The sequence below is a fragment of the Eschrichtius robustus genome, chromosome 12 (assembly GCF_028021215.1).
Source record: "Eschrichtius robustus isolate mEscRob2 chromosome 12, mEscRob2.pri, whole genome shotgun sequence".
In the NCBI taxonomy this organism is placed as follows: Eukaryota; Metazoa; Chordata; class Mammalia; order Artiodactyla; family Eschrichtiidae; genus Eschrichtius; species Eschrichtius robustus.
The window spans coordinates 87,433,277-87,453,299 of record NC_090835.1 but is presented as its reverse complement, the minus strand read 5'-3'; the positions used below and the strand labels follow the sequence as shown (position 1 = coordinate 87,453,299).

General features: G+C 41.2%; 7 non-coding genes across 7 annotated transcripts; 5 read left to right on the top strand and 2 right to left on the bottom strand.

Annotated features, from left to right (window-relative positions):
- Positions 1-7,854: 7,854 nt before the first annotated feature.
- TRNAK-UUU (transfer RNA lysine (anticodon UUU)) lies at positions 7,855-7,927 on the bottom strand. Its single transcript has one exon. It is a non-coding gene; the product is annotated as a tRNA-Lys (tRNA).
- An 834-nt stretch (positions 7,928-8,761) lies between these two features.
- Positions 8,762-8,833, top strand: TRNAA-CGC (transfer RNA alanine (anticodon CGC)). The gene has a single exon. It is a non-coding gene; the product is annotated as a tRNA-Ala (tRNA).
- Positions 8,834-9,308: 475 nt separating this feature from the next.
- Positions 9,309-9,382, top strand: TRNAI-AAU (transfer RNA isoleucine (anticodon AAU)). Its single transcript has one exon. It is a non-coding gene; the product is annotated as a tRNA-Ile (tRNA).
- Positions 9,383-10,494: 1,112 nt separating this feature from the next.
- On the top strand, positions 10,495-10,566 carry TRNAP-AGG (transfer RNA proline (anticodon AGG)). Its single transcript has one exon. It is a non-coding gene; the product is annotated as a tRNA-Pro (tRNA).
- Positions 10,567-11,910: 1,344 nt separating this feature from the next.
- Positions 11,911-11,983, top strand: TRNAK-CUU (transfer RNA lysine (anticodon CUU)). The gene has a single exon. It is a non-coding gene; the product is annotated as a tRNA-Lys (tRNA).
- Positions 11,984-17,789: 5,806 nt separating this feature from the next.
- On the top strand, positions 17,790-17,885 carry TRNAY-GUA (transfer RNA tyrosine (anticodon GUA)). The gene is made up of 2 exons: positions 17,790-17,826; positions 17,850-17,885. It is a non-coding gene; the product is annotated as a tRNA-Tyr (tRNA).
- A 1,418-nt stretch (positions 17,886-19,303) lies between these two features.
- On the bottom strand, positions 19,304-19,376 carry TRNAA-AGC (transfer RNA alanine (anticodon AGC)). Its single transcript has one exon. It is a non-coding gene; the product is annotated as a tRNA-Ala (tRNA).
- Between the last annotated feature and the right edge of the window lie 647 nt (positions 19,377-20,023).

Below are 20,023 nucleotides of genomic sequence, written 5' to 3'. Positions count from 1 at the left end.
ATACCTTCTTTTCCTTTTTCTAGTTCTAGGCATTGTCTAAGTGCTGGAGGTACAACAGTGAACAAAACAAAGTCTCTGCTTTCACCAAGCTTATACTCTAGTGGGGGAGGGTGTAGAAGATGCACAAATTTATGTGTCAGGGTGCTTTAAATAAACAAGTGTAAGTGGGTGCTATTTAGATAGGGTGGTTAGAGAAGTCCTCTCTGATGAGATGACATTTGAGCAGAGCTCTTAATGAAGTAAAAGAATAAGCTTTTAATGAAGTAAAGGAATAAGAGAGGTGACTCTGAGGGGAAAACATTCCAGCAGAGGGAAAAGCAAATGCAGAGATGAGGTGAAAATGTGTTTGGCATACTGAGGAAGAACAAGGAGGCAGAAGTGGCTGAACTGGCGTGAGAGAGGGTAAGAGTGAAAGTTGATATGATTGCAGAGATAGCCAGGGGCCAGAAAATGGAAGATTCTCCACATTGTCACTTTTCTCTGAAAATGATGGGATGCCATTAGAGTTTTGAATAGAGAAACCACACAATATAAGTTATCAGTGTGTGTGTGTGTGTGTGTGTGTGTGTGTATGTATGGCTGATGCATGGGCAATAGGGTGTAAGGGGGGAAAGAGTTGAAAGAGAAAGACCAGTTAGATGGCTGTCACAACTGAATTGCTGGAAATTCTACTTTGTCCTGCAATATTACCATCCTTCCTCTGCTCAACTATTCCCACCCCATTTTAACTGGTAAATTACAAATATTATCTGTGCTTTCTCTTTGCCAAACAATAGAACAGGATCAAAGATAAACATTCCCTGTTGTCAAGAATCCAAAGTCAAATTCAGGAAAGTCACCACTGTGTGCTTGGTGTTGTGATAATACTGCAGGAGGCCCTGACTCTGATGCCAGAGCATGAAAGGGTATTAGGAAGCACTTTCTGAGGCATAATTGACACCTAAGCAGCAAAATGAAAAGAGAAGTTGGCCAAGCAAGGAGTGGGTAAAAGGCTTCCAGTAAGAGTAGTAACATTTGCAAAGATGTTAAGAGAATATTGTGCATAGTAGGTGTTCCATAAAGTATTCTTGAATCAAAAAAAGTTTAAATGTGTAACCAAATAAGTTATATTGGGCTTTTTACAATAATAAGGTATTTCTCATTAAGTGCTAATTTGTTTGCCAAACACTGTTCTGCTCAGTGATTTATAATACATGCATAATTCTATTTCCATGACCCTATGAACTGAATCATATTACTATTCCCATTTTTATATTTAGTGAAACTGAGACAGAGATTAAATAATTTGCCCTGAGATCATACAGTGAGAGTAAAATCCAGATTAAGACCCATGTCTAGAACTCCAAGGCCTAGAAGGCTCCTCATTGTTAAAAAGATCATTGGTATAACCTCAAAGGTAATCCATCCAAAAATATATTTGGTGTTTCTGAGTAAATTAAGGAATTTCCCAAGATACCACTAGAAAACAGTCAAATGTAAGTAATAATATTCTACAAGCTAAACAGTTGTAATTTCCAACGAAGATTAGTAATGCAAGGACAATAAATTCCAGGGGAAAAGTGGTCATATGGAATTTAGAATTTTACTGTATCTCTAGCAACATAAAGCTAGAAGGGATATTATTTCTGTACAAGGATGATAATTTTTTAGACAAATACTTATGAAGTGGAGAAGAACAAATTAGGAAATTATAAATTAGCCTTTAAATCTCTCTTGCCCACTCTTCTGATCCATTTGGCATTTACATTCCTATCTGTAAATTCATAAATTAACATTCCTGGTTTATTAATACTCTGAGAATTTGGGTGTCTGACATGAAACAGCCTGAGTGATCCAGAGTTTTCAGTAATCAAATTTCTGACCATCAGAATTGAGGCATTGGTCCCGGAAGAGTTGGAAAGAAGAGGGAGGGAAACATTTTTCGTATCTGCCCTGTCCCCTCCTCGTTCTAGTCTCAACAGTGGTCACTGTGCTCCTTGGGAAATGTACGTCATTCCCTTGCAGACCCTGCAATGGCTTCCACCCGGGGTCATGCAAATGACCTACAAACGCCGTACTTGAACTGTCCGCAGACGCGGCCAGACGCGCACCCCGACGCCCCGCCCCTGCGGCCGCACGGCGCCGGGACACACTTCCGAGCCCTTCTAGGCCGCCCCGAAGTCCGCGCTGCTCGGAGTCGCCTCGCGCCGGCCCGGCTGAAGGCTGGGACCATGAAGTTCTTTCCCTGGGTTGCTCCTCAGACCCTTCGCAGACCTTGCTCGGGCTTCCGGTCCCGGTCTCCAACCCCGAGTCCGCTTCAGTGAAGTCTGGGCCAAGGGCGTTGCCAGCACCCGGAGGTCGCTGCGGGCGCGGGGCTTCTTAACCTTTTAGGTGCCTGGGAGCCCTCTGGCTTCGTGACGAAGCCAATGGAGCCCTTCTCAAAGTATATTTTAAAAAGCATTAAAATAGGATAAAGAAAACGAGTTGTACTACAGAAACAGTTATCAAACAATTAAAATAATTTGCGGCATAGTAACACGTGTGCTTCTTCATTAATATATTAAATATTAAACATCAAGACCTGTCTTATAACTACTGTAACTTCGAAACAGTTAAGGATGAGATATTTGTAACATACTTCATATCTCAAAATATGGGGTATGAAAATGTAACTTTTCTTAGTGACAAAGCCGCAGGTACTTATCTTCTGACTGTAATTTGTTGCCAACATTCATCCGTGAAGGACATGCTAAATTTCAGTTAGAGGTTAGAGATATTAAAAATGTAATTTCTTTTTCCTATCCAAGTTCACCAGTCCCCAAGTTAAGAAAACCTGCAAAAGTGCTTAACACAGTGCCTGGCACAAAGTCCCCTCTTAACATGTAGATATTAGTAATTTTATTAGTACTTTTCTCGCATCTGTTCAAATTTCTTTTAGGTGACCATGATGAAGTTAATCAAATGAACTCTTGAAGGAGCACGAAGATAAATCAAGAGTTCAACCCATTAATTCAGTCATTTTTTTAAAAATTATTTTTTATTGAGGTATAACTGACATATAATATTGTATTAGTTTCAGATGTACAACATAATGATTCGATGTTTGTATACATTGTGAAATGATCACTACAATAAATCTAGTTAACATCCATCACCTTACATAGTTACAAAAAATTTTTTTCTTATGACAACTTTTAAGATTTACTTTCTTAGCAACTTTCAAAGATGTAATGCAGCATTATTAACTATATTAATTTTAGTTAATAACATATAACATATAAAACTAAATATATGTTATATATGGGTTACATATATATAACATATATTTTATTTTATATATATATATATATATACATATATATATATAAATTCGGTCATTTAGATGTGAGTTCTGAAAGAGTGCTGTCTGCACACTGCAGCTGAGGTATAAAGGAAAGAAAAATGTGAATTTGGTGGTTGTAGTGAGTGGGGGGTTGGCAACTCGAAGAGAAAGAGAGGACGACATGTTTTTAAGGATTAATTCCTTGATTTATCCAGCAAATATTTTTAGAGCTTCGATTATGTGCCAAGACTACAAGGCAGGCCCAAGGGCCTTGTCTTCACCAGAGAGCGATGGTACTCAGCTCCCAGAGACAGAGAAAAGGCTCTCCCATCTGAAGGAAGAGTAGAAAAAAGCAAAAGTGAAAAGCTCCAAAGTTTGACTCCATCGTTTCTAGACCATCCATCCTTGCAAGGAAAGACTCAAAGGCTGCTTTGCCCAAAGGATTTAGCTCTAGGCATGACCTTTGATGAGAAGACCTAGTAAGTGCCCATATCCTTCCACAACCCTGCAGCCACAGGTTAAGTTGAGGTAAGATGAAGCATAAGAGCAAAGAAGTAGGTTGTGGGGAGAAATACATCAGAGGCAAAGCAGTTCAGAAAGGTCTTTCTCTTGCAAAGGATTTCAGTTTTATCCTGCTGATCTTGAAAGTTTTAGCCCTGGGGAAAAGCCAGATCAGATTTGCATTTTACAAAAACCTCTGTGTCGTTGGCCTTTGTATGGTTGAATTAGAAGGAGGATATTGGAAGTGGAGGTTTCCCGCCTGTAAAGTATACTGCTTTATCCAGGCCTAAGAAAAGGACTTTCAGGAGGATGAGGCAGAACACATGCCTCCCTTGCTAAAAAAGATAGTTATAAGACAATTGCAATGCTCCTCACACGAGATGGCAAGAACTTGAATTTGGGTGGTAGGTTGGGAGCAGAAATGGAAAATGTTTCACAAAATTCCCTGCATCCTCCCTCTTAAGTATTTAAAAGGTAGACTTAGTTAGGGATTGGATATGAAAGAGTGGGGTAAGGGAGGGAAAGGAGTCTGAGAAGGGACCCTAATTCCTAGCTTTGGCATTTATGTAGACAGTTGTAAAACTAGCTGAGAGAAGGAATATACGAGAGAGAAGAGGAGAGGGGAGAGACTGATGAGTGTAAAGAAATGTGAAAGTTCTGAAATTTACCCAACTTGCGAGCTCAGCTTGTTAAGTTAGCCTGCCACACACAGTTTCATGGATGCTGGTTCAACTCACGAGACTCCTGGGTCAGAGACAATGCACAGTTTATTATTCCAGGAATAGCAATAACCAGATTATCAGCATACTTTCTCTGATTCCCCGCCTCCAGTTTCCAGAGGGCAACACATGACATCTGTACATTCAGTGGATTGTGTTACAGGACAGAAACCCTGAACCTGGGGATCCCAATTCTTTAATAATGAGCAGTAAGCATGCCTGCCTGTTGCTCTGGAGAGAAACATTATCTCTGTCTTCCAACGGTGTTTGCTATATAAGCATCCTTGAAAAGATAATCCAGAACAAAGGACAGTCAGTGCCTCACTAGCAATACATGCAGAAATGTGAGAGATCCATGACGAATTATCTCGTAACAATGAGTTGTTTTCACTAGCTGAGTTTTGTTTTTTAAACAAAGTCTTCCAAGACTAGATGAGTTGGGTGGAGGGTACCTGAGATTTCAAAAGTGAAATAGAGTGAGGCCAGTTTACCTTAACAGGCCAGAAGCTCCAAAGAACCTCCACAGAACTGTTGACATCTACATTAGTTATTTGTATGCTTTTTCTGGTTTTTTTAAATATGTATATATTTTAATAAACAGTAGAAAAGAAGTGTGGTTGACAGTGTAGCTTGGGAATCTGAAGGTTTATCTAAAGTCACCTGCCTAATAAAAGGGTAAATGACCCATGGAATCTTCTAGTAGCTTTTCCCTCTAGGCACTACCTCAAGGTACCTAGGCTTCTTGAATGGAGGATGCAGGTTTTGACTGGTAAAGCAAATTATTAGAATTAGTTGAGTTTTTTTTTTAATTTGTTTTTAAATTGAGGTATAGTTGATTTACAATAGTATTTAAGTTTCAGGTGTACAACATAGTGATTCATAATTTTTAAAGATGATACTCCATTTATAGTTATTATAAAACATTGGCTATATTCCCTGTGCTGTACAATATATCCTTGTAGCTTATTTATTTTATACGTAGTAGTTTGCACCTCTTAATCCCCTACCCAGAACTCATTGATTTTAAGTGTTTGAAGATATCCAGGCTAATGGGGACAGGTTTAGAGATTGAGAGAATAGTGTAGGATGGAGATATAATTTATCTGTTAATTTAATCCAGTGCCATTTTGTAACTACCTATTATATAAGCTGCTTGACTCCTGGAATTGGAGTACCATTCTTGGCAAGTCTGTCAGTCAACCAATCGCATCCAGGTTGCACACAGATAACAATCAGCTCAGGAAGGCTGGTGTTTCAGCCCACTAAGATCCAAGCTGCAAAATGTAAAAGCTCAAGTGATTGTCTTCCCTTTCTACCTCAAACTTCCCCCAAAGGCTGCGAATAGAATCTTTCGACTCTCAGCTAACCATACATACTGACATATCGGTAAGTCCTTCATCTTCTCAAGAAGTGTAGCAGCTCAACATTCATGATTTTACTGCTTGGGACACTCTCTGAGACCAGGTGGGAATCATCTGGAAATATTCAATTTTGTGATCACCCCCCCTCACCGCTTATTTTAAAAATGTTGTGAGAAACATTTTTAAAATGTTGTGAGAAAGAGGAATGTTTAATTAAAGTTAGAGGAAGTTTCTTTTCTTTTCAAAAAGCTCGGAGCATTGTAAAAAACAAAACGAAAAAAAAACTTGTGGGGTCACAGCCCAAATGGGCTTCCTTACAGACAGAAAAAGCTTTCGTCTACAGGTGTGTGGCCTTATCAAAGTTACAAGGTGACAAGCGCTTAAAGAAAAGATTTCTTGTGTGACTCTAACAGCAATAATAATGATGATCACATTGGGTTACTTCTTCTGCAGTATTTTCTTGCTGCAAAATGCTACACTCTCTGAGGATTGGCCTCGAGGCTCTCACATTATGAGGCTCATATGCTGCCTACCATGCCAACAAGGCAAATGACAGGAGTGTTCTGTTATTCTTTTCTAGAGGTTTTATAACTTGTTTGATAATTTTTAATAGCAAAGTAAAATCTTATTTGTCTGTTATCTGCTGGATCCATTAGGATGAAATTTCTGCTTTGGGGAGTTACCAAACGAGGTCTCAATCAAGGGCTGCCAAGTTATGCTGCTTTAGTAGTTCCTAGCAGGGCAGAGATGGTGTTGGTGCCCCTGTGCTCAGGTGACTTGAGGCTTTGGGTCCTCTAGAAGAGTGAACTTGGATTTAGAGGAAAAGGCAGTATAGGCAGGTTACTCAGCATGTAATGGGGAAGAATAATTTACTTTAACCTTTGTATTCTATTGCTTTTGCTACAAGTTAGTCACTAAAGGGATGTTGCCTATAAGCTTAGCTTATATATTATGGCTCATCTCTGGGAACCCTTCCTCCCATGTAATGAGCATTAAGCTAAAATACCTTTGTTGAGCTCACAGGAAACCTCCTGACCAGGCCCACCTGTGAATGGCAGCAGGAAGGAAGAAATTAACACATCCTAGAACCAGGACTTTGCCCCCTCCCCTTTTAGTGTAAAAGAAGCCTGAATTCTAACTCAGGGAAGATGGTTCTTTGGGCCACTAGTCCACCATCTTCTCCGTCTGCTGGCTTTCTGAATAATGTCGCTATTCCTTGCCCCAACAACTCGTTTCTCAATTTATTGGCCTGTGATTCTGCTAGTGGTCTGAGCTTGGACTCGGCAACAAGCACAGTACCCATTGTTTTGTACTATATGTTACGTTTCATCTTTATGATCACCCTACAGCCCAGTGTTTCTCAATGAGGGAGGTATAAAATGAATTTAAGCATGGGTATCACCCAGCATTTTTGAGAATAACATGGAATCTGAAATAGAATGCAATGCATGTGGTAAGTGGTAATTCAGGCAAACTTTGTTCCTGTTACACGTGTGTGTATGGGTCCAGATGTAAACTAAACTACAAACTGGTCATGGCCAAAAATGTTTGGAAAGCACTGCCCCCTAGGCCATGAATTCTGAGTATGGCACCACCTCCTCTATACAGTTTACCTGGGCATCCCCAGAGCTGAGCTCTGAGAGGAGCACACCAATGTAGAGAAGAGCGAGCAGTTCTGCACGTTGGTTGCTTTTCAAGAAAGAGTTTGGCCTTTGATAATTTGTGACCATTGTTAATGAAACTTTTACTCGTGCTCTAGATGAAATGTTTTGTGCTGTGGCTTCTGGCTAAAAGGCCCTTCTATTTTCTGAACAGGTCCTAGGTTGTGATGACTATGCCATGCTCAGGGTCCCCTCTTTTTTTTTTTTTTTTTTTTAGGTAAATCAGCTTGTGATTTGAGTTTACCTTCCTTTCTGTCACTATTTTTTTGTGATGAATATATAGGAATAGAAAAAGAAAACGAAAGTGACGACGCCCGAACAGGGACTTGAACCCTGGACCCTCAGATTAAAAGTCTGATGCTCTGCCGACTGAGCTATCCGGGCTCACACGAGAAAAAGGTGTTCCACATCAACTATAGTCAATTTATGCGTACATTCAGAAGAACGATTTTGGGCATTTTGCCTGTGATGCCGGTTCAGAGCTGGTTATTCAGAAAATGCTTGGCATAGAAACTCAGCCACAGTGAAGGTCTTTAAGGCCGCGATAAAACCATATGACATTAATTATAATGTCTCCCCAAATTGTATCTTTCTTTCTCTCTCTAGTTTAGATATATGCTATATGTATAAACACTATATCTCTATGTAGCATATAGAGATATATTCTATAGTACCATATAGAATTCAGTGCAGTCAAAAGCTGCAGAAGGTTGGCCTTTAGTTCCTAGGCTTCCCAGAGAAACAAGTCAAATATTCTACATCTGGGCCCAAACACTTTCAAAAGGAAGCCAATCCAATGCTGATGCTTTTAAGGGATAATTAAATCACCTTTCGGCCGCGCTTTGGATACCTAAATATGGGTCTAGGGACTGAGGGAGCGATTCGATTTCGTGCTGGGTCTCAGCTGTCTTTGGAGAGGGGAAAAAAAGGAAAAAGAAAAAAGGAAAGAAGCTTTTAAAGGAGAGTCCCACTCTCTTTGTTCTCGTCAGATTTCGTTCCGTCTCTAAGTTAAGCGCTTGACAAGGGTCCAATGACTGGAAGGCTTTCTCCACTCGGAATGCCCATGAACGTTGCCCCATTAACCATTTCAAGATTTTGCTGAATAAGCAAAGGAGAATTTAATTTAAGCATTCAGAAAATCTGAGAGTTGCAGAAGGGAGAAAAAGAAATTCAGACTCAAAGAATTCGGAAGGGCTACAAAGGCTGCCTATGCAAGACGGGGATGTAGCTCAGTGGTAGAGCGCATGCTTCGCATGTATGAGGCCCCGGGTTCGATCCCCGGCATCTCCAGGTTCCTTTTACCTACATAATCAGAAATCGCACTTTAAGAACATTAATGCCTACTTTGTATACTCCTCTAATTTTCTCGGTACTCTTTTAGCCACGGCGTATAGAACTGTATACGTAGAGAGGGAAGCAGGATACCTTTGAGGTTTTTTAGGATATCTGTAATGAATGAAACCGAAAACATAGAAAAACACACCCAATGGACAGATGGCCGAAGAGGAGCAACCTGGAAACTTGCCCAGGATCCATTAATGAACGGCTAGCTGAGGTAACTGGTCTGAAAACACTCAAAGGGGAGGAGGGGGTGTTGTTGCTGAGTCATGGTACTGAAAAGTAGGACAAATGTTGGAAAAAGGACGAAGCCTTGTTTGGTGTAGGCGAATCCAGCAGCTCAGATGCACCATAGTGTTCCTATTATCAAAACATCAAAACGAGAAAAGTTTCTTGTAAAAGCTTCCAAAGAAACGCCCAAGCAGGTGGCCGGTTAGCTCAGTTGGTTAGAGCGTGGTGCTAATAACGCCAAGGTCGCGGGTTCGATCCCCGTACGGGCCAGTTGTCGTTTTTTAAGCATAACTCAGAAATAGTTTTGATTACTTTCCAGCCAGAAGACCAAACTGTCCGAGGACTGTCCTACGAGACAACCCGCGGTATCTACACAAAAGACATTTTGCCACAAGTCCAAACCATCCTAGGGAGTCCAGAGCACACGTCTTTGAGCAAGACAGAGTGCTCAAAATTTTGTCCAAGAGAAGCAGAAAAGCAGCAAGACACCTTAGGAGTTATTAAGTTCATTAGAAGGAAACACTGTCACCAGTTTGTTTAGTGGCCAAACACTGCCCTCGAAATAGTCTGAAAACATACTGAGATGCGGGGCAAGAGTGAAAAGGCAGTGTTCATGATCTCCGATTGCTCAGTTGAGGATTTCTATTCGGTTAGATCATCCCTCACATGAAGGGAGAACTCCCTTATTGGGAAAAGTGTTTTCTTGTTACTTTGATTTTTTTAGGTAAGAAAGGACTAAGCCCTTTTCCAGAATCTACTTTGCCGTCTGTCACCAACCAGTTGGTCCACGTTGACCGACACCAGCAGACCCTCTGTTTCGTCCACTTCTCGATGTTATGCCTCTTGAATCAGTCTCATTTTCCACCAAAACCGACTTTCTGAACACTAATTATGTATCCCCTTGTTCCTTGTACAACGAATTTTCTTTATTCATTCACGACCTCAGAACTTTATATCCCGTTGAGTGAATTTTCACTATTTTCCGTGGAAAATACTGAGATCAAGCCAAGAGGAGTTAGGGAGCTTGTCAAAAATGCAGCTTATTGGGCCTCACCCCCAGGGACTTTGACTCAGTAGATTTGAGGAAGACTACAGGTCTCTGCATTTTAAATAAACGCCACAGTTGTTTCTTACAAAGGGTGGATCAGCGATCTCTGAGAAATAAGGCTTTATACAGACCAGTCTTCGAAGGATTCGGTTGCGGGGAGATCCAGGGAACTTCTGAGCCAAGTCGATCTGGTTTTAAAACTAGGAAGGGAGGGTCGCAGGGAGACGGAAATAGAGAGAAACAGAGGCGGAAAAAAATGTTACATGTTCAAGTACGAAAGAAAAACGGAGAAGTAAATATTTAATCTATTTCGAAGAATATTTTTTTAACAGTTGGCTCGTTGGTCTAGGGGTATGATTCTCGCTTAGGGTGCGAGAGGTCCCGGGTTCAAATCCCGGACGAGCCCAGGTTTTGCGGCCTACCCCCGCTATTGAATTTTTATTAAACGCACTCAAAAGAAATTGGTACATCTGCTGTTAAATTAAACTGCTATATTTTCATGTAGAAATATGTAGGCTGTATATGCACTTGATTCCAATAAGTAACTAGATAACTCTTCTAATTAAGAGAGACAAGTACTTTTCAGTTTTGGCTCTTACTCAGTTTTCCATCAGCTCTAAATTGACTCTTGCAAAAGCAAAGGTTTCTGGTTATTCTAGAAGTTCGACTCCACGGTTGTGGTCATATGAAATGTATAGGAAACAACATTGTAAAGCAACTATACTCCAATAAAAGTTAATTTTTAAAAATCCAGGTAATAAACATTATATTTTTAAAATTAAAAAAAAAGTATAGGAAGACGATGGTCATATCTCAATTCAATGTCATCCATCATTCATTCATCACATCAAAGAAATGGGTTCAAATGAAAAAATCAAATATTGACCTATAGAGTTGGGGTGCTGGAAACCTTTATACAAGTTATTTCGGCTTTCCTCGTTGCGTATTCCTCCATCATTCAGGAATAGGGGCTCTGCTTCATTATTGAGAAGGGGCACTTTTTCTCTCTTCCCGGAGCGTACTGTTGGTACACTCTTTAAACAGATATTTGTTTAGCATCTACTATAATAAGTGAGCTCTTGCAGTCTGTGGTAAACAAAATACACAAAAATCACTGGATCCTATATTCCAGTGGTTGTCAAGTATTTTATATTAAAATGCAGTGGCAACACCCCTTCCCGCCTCCCTTTTTTGTGTGTGCAAGCCTTGATTGTGGAGAAGGACAACAAATGAACAAGAACAAGCGGCCTGAAAAGGAGGGAGAAAACCGCAGGTAATTCCTTTAGGACCACATTTACACAGCGTGGTAAGAGGGGCCAGAGTTGACAGGTGATAGAAACAGGAGAGGAATGTCTCAGTGGGTTACGGAGACGGCCCAGGGCGGTGTTTTGGTTCGAGGACCTGGTACCTTTGGGACTGAGCTTGGAGCCACATTGGCAACCAGGCCTGGAGCTCTGGGAGTGCCAGAGTTGGGCTCACCCTCAGCGCGTTCAGAGATTCCGACTCTCGGATTCCGGAAGCATTTTGTGGTCTATCAAGACATGTTGGTGAGAATGAGGGTAAGAGGGAAGATGTAGTGAAAGCGAATGGAATGCATGCCAATAATTTCAGATAATGCTTACATTCTTTGCGTTTCATGTCATCTTATATAACAGAAACAGTCAAAAAACCTAGAATCCTATTCATCCCTGTCGGTCCAGGAAGAATTTTATGGTCTCTTAATTCGCTGAGGGAAAACACTTTTCAGGGTGCCCGGCTAGCTCAGTCGGTAGAGCATGAGACTCTTAATCTCAGGGTCGTGGGTTCGAGCCCCACGTTGGGCGAGTACCCCTTAAGTCTTTTGCTGTCAGCTACATTTCAGCACCTTCCTCTAATCTCCAAAACAAAGTGCCTCACCGTTGTCAAACGAGAAATTTTAGAAAGTATTGAATTGTGGAATCCCTGTGACCAGCTGTGGTTTACTGGCTCTGTTGAATTATTCCGGCCAGCTCTATGACTCCTGCAGCGTTAAGCCTCATCGCCCCCTGGCGGCAGCGCACTTCTCTGGCTTAGAGCTTTTGTTTGGATAACTAGAGATACATGGTCTCTGGTAGGGCATTTAGGCTCCTGGGGTGATTCTGAAGCACTATCCCCACCGAAAAAGGTTTAGGATGCAGGGATGTTGGAAAAGGTAGTGTGAAGGTGGAGACGATCCAAACAAAGGAAACAGTTTGATGGGCAGAGGCTCAGAAGCAGCAATGTCCATGGAGAGTTTTGAGAATGGTGACTACTTTCTGGCCCAAGCAAGTGTCATTATGTAATAACGGGAGACAGATTTTCTATTACCACTACCTCATACACCCTTTCAGCTCCTGATCAACCACACCTAAACAACACAATGGACCTCCTTATAGATAATGCTGTTTCCAACCTTTCTTCCCTTCCTTCGGCAAGTAAAAGAACCAACCAACCCACAACAGGTTGCAACTGCCTACAAAATAAAATCTAAAGACTTAAGCCTGGTTTTTATAGTCCAAATTGCATTTCTGCCATTCTCTCTTGAATGGGAGTGTGAAGGATAGTCAAGAATAACTTTAAAGTCAGAATACCAGCTTTATAAGTTTATACTAAGAAAAAAAACTAAGTGGCGCAGTGTGTTTTTATTTGCCCTCAAATTTGGGAAGGCAAAATTCATACGAAAGGTTGCCTAGTGTATAATCAGAGCAAAACGAGTTAGATGTTAACAATATTTATGTCGCTTTGAAAATCTGATAATGCTGTCTGCACCCATTGAGACCAAGAGCCCCAGAACTATCAATATTGTATTGAAAGAATGCCCACTTCTGAGCGTGCTGGAGACAGGACAATTTACCACTCTCCATCCTCCCCCATCTAAACCTTCCTTTATTCTTTACTCAGGAACCTGAATATTGTTAATATAGCCCTTGCTCCATGTGATGTTATATTCAGTTTTAAAACTGTTCCGTATTTTACCTATTTAGATCAATAGCACCTATGGTTAGGCACATGGAATCACATGTTTTAAACTAGGTAGACTCCCTACAATTTGGGAGTATTGTCAGTATATACACGATGAAACCGAGAATCATGGGTCAACTTAAAATGGATGGACAAGAAACAACTTTCCTAGAAGAGTACACTGAGCCTTAACTGTTTTCCAGGTCTCAAGACATCTTTCAAATTAATTGATGAACATATTTTTATTAAGCGCCTTTTCCCTGTTGGATACTTAAAATGAAAACATGCATATAACATGGGCCGTGCCTTCAAGAAGGCTGTCATTTACTTACTGGGTGAATGTAAGTGACTCAAGTGAAAATTAAATTCTCAGTGGTATTTTAACTGTCTGGCATTAGGAAACGAAGCTGCTTGGAGTGACTGTTTTAAAAAACAGGTGTTGGTGACAGAAACGGAGTTAAGAAATTACCAGTGTTTATCCAGTAAAATCAAGGGAACAGAGACCCTGTATCTGACTCATATGAATATTCTACTTACTAGAGAGAACAATCATTGAAGATTTACAGACTACATGTTGTGGGTATTAAGCCCTAAGTCTTACTGTAAAGCCTGAACTCTTGATCACCCAGCAGCCTCAGCTTAATGTTTTGGTTTCCTGGTATGATGAAAACTATAAAGGGATGTCCTAGATAGAGGAACAAGTATTGCTGGTGTTAATAAGCCACATGTCCTGTTGTCAATTAACTTAATGGATTTCTGGTTTATAAACATTTTTTGAGTTGCTTGGAACAGACTGCTTTTTCCCATTCGTATGGCCCTTTGGCTATATTGTTAAAATTGAGTTGACATACTTAAAAATTGCATTTCTGAACTCAAGACCTGTGCCAACATCTCCAAGGCCAAGGCCATCCTGAGCTTGGTCCTGAGCACAAGCTAACCTAACTCCTTAGACATAACACTTCAACTGCAAAGGAGTCCTTGATTAAAGGTGGTTTAAAAGGGCAAGGGTTGGGGGCTGGTGTCTTAGTCTGCTTGGGCTACCAGAACAAAATACCAGAGACTGGGTGGCTTAACTGAAAAATTTTATTTTCTTGCAGTTCTAGAGGCTGAAGAATCCATGATTAAGGCACTAGCTGATTCCATTTCTGGTGAGAGCTCTCTTCTTGGCTTGTAGAGGGCTGCCTTCTTGCCACGTCCTCAGTGGAAGAAAGAGGGAGTGAGCTTCCAGATGTCTCTTCTTTAAAGAACACCAATCCAACCTTAATTACTTCCTTACTCCAAATACTGCCACACTGTCGGGTGGGTGTTAAGGTTTCAACATATAAGTTTGGGGGGGACAATATTCAGTCTACAGTAGGGGGGACAAAAAAAGCAAAACACACTACGACATTTCGGAATTCAGGAATTTGACACACAGTAAGCTCTCACATATTTGTTGAAAGAATAACTTAGTTGCATTGCCTTTAGGATACTTAACAATCTTTTATATAGATAACATTGTTTAATAAATCTTATCAAATTAACTAAAAAAAAAAAACTTAGTGGCTTTCCCTTGGGACAGATAATCTGAAAGCGGAGTCCACAGACTCTCTATTCATAACTAGAGCTTGACTGATACTGGACTGAGCCAGATATGAAAGAAAAGCCAGAGGTCAGTAATTTGGAGGCTGCCTACAAGAACATGTTAGCCTACAGTTAGGTCTGAACTTGGGAGGACAGTCTCTGGAAGAAAAGCAAAGACAGACACAACCACAATTTTGTGAATACACAAGTCTGTTCAGAGAAGGTTACCAACAGCAAGTTGTATAGTCAGGTGTGCTTCAGGAAGTCTTGGTAGTTGAGAAGAGTAAACAAGACACAGAAGTCAAGGGTTTAACCCTGTTCCAGAGCAGACTTGGAAAGCTGGGGTCATAGGTAAAGGAAAAAGGAAGTATTCTACTCAAGAGTATTATCTGCACCAGCAGCCCAAGGTGACAATAGCTCAGGCATTCCAGAAACAAGCCAGTATTATTTTTTGAACATGGAATAAAGAGGAAAATATATGTATGCCAGAACATATTTTCATATTCAGCTGGATTCCAGAGTTCAGAGTACTAGGACTTTTTCTAAAAGATAAATGTTTACATTAGCAGAATACACTTTTAATATATAGTATGGTCTAAACTACCAACAAGAGAGGTCCCATTAGCTTAAATACCAAGCGTTTTGAGTCAGAGCCTTCAAAGCTGAAAATCTTTACCTCCATGACTCAAACTTACTCTTTGAGCTTTTCAATTTGACACCTTTTGGGGACAGAGTTTATCTTATTTGCCTCTGTGTGTTCCCAGCACTTAGCATGGTGCCTGGAATAGTCAGTGCTCAATGCATGTCTGTGAATATTAAAGGTCACTGTTGTGTATATGTTACCGAGTTCAAGTTCCCACTGCTTGCCGCATGACAGGTCAATAAATTGAGAGACAAGTTTTGGGGGCTCGGAATAGTGACTTTATTCGGAAAGCCAGGCGTCAGATAAGATGATGATCTACCGTCCCGGAGTACCATCTCATCAGGGGCTGGACGCTGGTTTCTTTTATAGAACAGAGAGGGGGAGGGGATGAGGAAGTAAAGTAAAAAGGCCTTAAGTCTTGCAAAATATCTCCCGGTTTTGGCCATCCTCGGGGAGGGGATGCGTTAATTTCGGCTTTTCTGCAGCCATTCACAGGTGGGCAGGGTCAGGGTGTTTCCCTGTGGGGTGAACAAAGGCACTTTAATTTAACATTCAGGCAGAGGGGCAGCGTTCCCCGAGGCGGGCCATTATGTATGCCTATAGCTATAGACCAAATAAAAGCAATGGAAAGCAAAGGTCAAAGTAAAAGAAACAGATCCAACATGGCAGTCAGATTTTGCTCTTCCCTGTTACAGTATTGGGGCAAGGCCGGCGGACCGAGAAGATGGAAGACAAAAGTCCTCAAGAACCATCTTGCCGGGGTTTGGATGCTAGTTTCTTTTATGGAAAAAAGAGGGGGAGGTGAGGAGATAAAGTAAAAAAGGCGATAAGTTGTTGCAAATATTTCCTGATTCTGGCCAGACTCAGGAGGGGATATGTTAATTTCTTCTTTCCTGCAGCCATTCACAGGGAGGCTGGGTCAGGATGTTTCCCTGGGAGCTAAGCAAAGGTAGTTTTAGCTTAACCCCTCAGGCGTGGGAGGCAGGGTTCCAGGAGACGGGCCATTATGTATACTTTAAGCCTTAGGCAACGTCCCTCTAGTGATTAATTTATAGCAAAACTAATAGAATGCAAAAGTTAAAGAAAAAGAAACATATCCAGTATGGAGTCATATTTGTTCTTCCCTATTGTGGTAGGATTCGAAATTCATCTCCCACCTGCATCTAAGAGTACTGAGGAAGGGGAAAAAGAAATGAACACCAAAACTTTCCTGCTTCTTATATTTTCACACTGTTATATTTTATTGTGTAAATATATGGAAAAGAAGGCTAGATATATATGGAAGAACCAGACGTGATTCTTGACCTACGAGAATTCAAGTTATTCACATACACACACACACCTCAGAATCCCTCAAATCTGCTGCTTGTTCTTTTCTCAAGGCTCCTTAAGGCCTGTCTAGCTTTCTCTCTGTCTGAATCTTCTATAATGTGGAGTGGGAGAAAAGGAAGGAAGGAATGGATCCTTTTTGTAAAAGCGTATTTTTACAAAATGGATAGTACTAAATACATTTATAAAATAGGACAACTTATTCAGTCAATTGGGGTTGGGGAGGAGATAAAATTTTATATTTAGTTTATTCAGACTAGCCCCCTCAAAACAGATGTTTCATGAAGACTTGAGGAGCTAAATGGCTAAATTAAGTGATTAGCAACTTGCTTTTAATTTCAATTCAGAAAAAAAAAAAATCTTGTGCCGTAGAGGAGTGAACACTGGTCTCAATGTTCTACTTGCACAAGGGGGATCGTTTGTCCTATGTGTATGGCTCCACTGTATGACAATGTAATGATTTTTGGTGGAACGTGAAGAACAAAGATTCCTGATGTCGGTTGCCACCTCAAGTGGATTTCACTTACATGAGAGTAATAGCCATTCTGAGCTTCAGACTGTCACAGAAAATTAGACTAGACTCACACTTTGTAAAATTAGTGTTTGAATGACATTACTTTCTACCTTGTTAAGATAATTTAAAAAATATTTTAGCTTCCCATCGACAGGTTTTTTCTGAGTTTAGAATTAGTGTGTTCGGCTGGTTTATCTACAGGGACTAAATGTCAATTAAGAACGTCTTAGTATGGTTTTGAAGAGTTTAACCCTGTGCTTGTTTTCTTCCTCCTCCTCCTTCTGTTAATTATCTGTTAAAATTGCAGATTAAAGTACTTCAAATTCTATCTAAGATTGGTTATTTAAATTCATTCATCACAGTAAAAGACACTCATTGCTAAATTTTTGTCAGTTCCTCATACCTCATTATTTTATTTTCTTTTTGCAAACCAGTGGGTGCTACCGTTTTCTCCTTGGTCCAGGGCAGTGGTCCTGTGAAGGAGTGCTGGGTTACAAAAAAATGTGGAGGCCACTAGGGCAGACCTAATCAACAGCACTGGTGAATAAAACACTAAGCGCCAACGGCTCTCCAACCTCGTGCAGAGATGGCATGCTCTGCGGGAGGAACCATCGTTGTGGTTCCTTCGATAGCTCAGTTGGTAGAGCGGAGGACTGTAGTGAAATTGAACCCACAAGCAGGCATCCTTAGGTCGCTGGTTCGAATCCGGCTCGAAGGAGTTCACGTTTTGTGTGGTCTTTTTCACCCTCACGCTTAAAAAGGTGTATCTCAGCTATATATATCCTTGCTGTTCATCTCTTTAGCATCTATTTAAGACTAATCTCAGTGTGCAACGAATCTAATTTTTTTAATTATTATTCTCCGTAATAATTACTAATACGCGATCAAACTTCAGGTCCATAGTTCATAAAGGGCCCGTGCCGCAAAGAAGTCCCGAGCCCCGACCAGGCGGATCAGAGGTGGGCCCACTAAGCAAGGGATCCTGTGACAAGTCTCCGCCACCCTACCCGGCATCCCAAGACTAGGGGAGGGGCGGCCTGCTAGGAACGTAGCTGACCAAAGGTTAGTAACTGGTTGGGCACGGGCGCCCCCTCGTGGTATTAGAGTCCTGAGTCTCTCCGAAGGTTTTATTTGTTTTTTTCCCAGGTGGATGCTCAACTACTGGCAGTCGCCCACAGACCCTGGGGCACTACTCCCCCTTCTCCGTTTAATTATGTAAAGGTGATTCTCAACCCTGGCGCAGAAAAGTGGGTGGATGTCAGAAGCACCTGGGACTATTTTACAAAGCGCCTATAGTTGCGCCACTTTGAAGGTGGGACCCAGGCATTGGTAGTTTTAAAAGGTCCCAGGTGATTTTAATGTGTTGGAAGGTTTGAGAACCACTGCAGAAGAGAAAAATTTTAGAATTAAAAATAATAGACAAGGGGAAAATTGATAGAATTTTCTACCCACTTTGGTCTAAACTGGTAGCTCCCTTGCTCTTTGAAAGCGACTCGAGGGCAAAAGAGTAAACAAGAAAACTTGTCCAATTTTCAAAGATAACATGGGCCTTGGTTGCAAATTTTATTAGATAGTCCTGGACTGAGCTTCTCACCAACGCACCATAGATTCCAACCCAAACAAGTTCTCCACTGCAATTTCCCTCCCATAATTGGGCCATATTCTGCAATATTCCAGTATCAATTGGCAGTAGCGGCCCCACAACCCCCGTAGAAACAGCCAAATGACTCCAGAAGAGGACGAGTGAATGTAAAAAAAACAAACCTCAAACATACCTACATATTTTTGGCTCTTCAAAATTTCATTAAGAAGTGGAAATTATTTGTTCCAGTTGTAAGAACTTGAGGTGGCCCTCAATAGGTCATACATGTGGGAAATAGATTCTGAGAATAAAAATGTAATATTAATGCATAAATAGTTTAAGTGTAGATTTGTAAATCCACCTGGCAGAGACCAATATTCAAATCTTCAAAAGGCGAGAGAAATCTTGAAGAATCCAACCTTCCCTATCCTGTCACTGGAGACAAGGGAGAGGCCATCAATTAGGAATTGGGCCCTTACATAGTAACGTTGTAGCAAGGTGTTTATTTACAGAAGTAGGGAAATAAAGGCCGAAGGGCAGGCGGAACATAAAGCTGGAGAATGCGGGCATCGATCCCGCTACCTCTCGCATGCTAAGCGAGCGCTCTACCACTTGAGCTAATTCCCCTGCCTGCTAAGACTTCGGCCTCCCATACTTTAATATCCGAATGTAATTCAGAACTCGTGGCCACCTTGGTTTCTAGTTGTTAGACAATAGGACAAAGTACGGGTTATCAAACAGCCCCTGGGGCGCCACCTATAGTCTGTTCTACGGTGCTGGATCCTGTTGAGAGAAGACTGCAGAGTGCAGGTGGACCAGGGCGTGGAATCCATAGAAACACCTGTCTTCGAAATTGGGCAAGAGTTTAACACTGGAATCATATCTACGGAAACCGGGGACCGGAAGGAAATTGTAGGTACATCCAGGAGGGCAAATCAAGTTTCTCAGGCAATGAGACTCGGCTTTTGGCCATCCCAATAGTTCCTGCCAATCCCCGCACTCCTAAATTTTCCACCAATTGATTCTGCTAGCACCAGAAACAGATGCTCCAGAGTTCCTACGAATGTCCCCTAAGATCTGCTTTCTGTCTGGCTTTTTTTATCGATAAAAACCACCGTCGGTGGACACAAGGTCACGAGGGGGCGTGCGTCCCAGTTAATTTCTCCCTTCATTCTGGCTTCGTAGTCCCGATTTCGATCAAGGGTGTACAAGTTATTTTTCTAAGGTAAGCACTAATAGGAGAAGTGAATATAATCATGGCTGCAGGCTTAGAT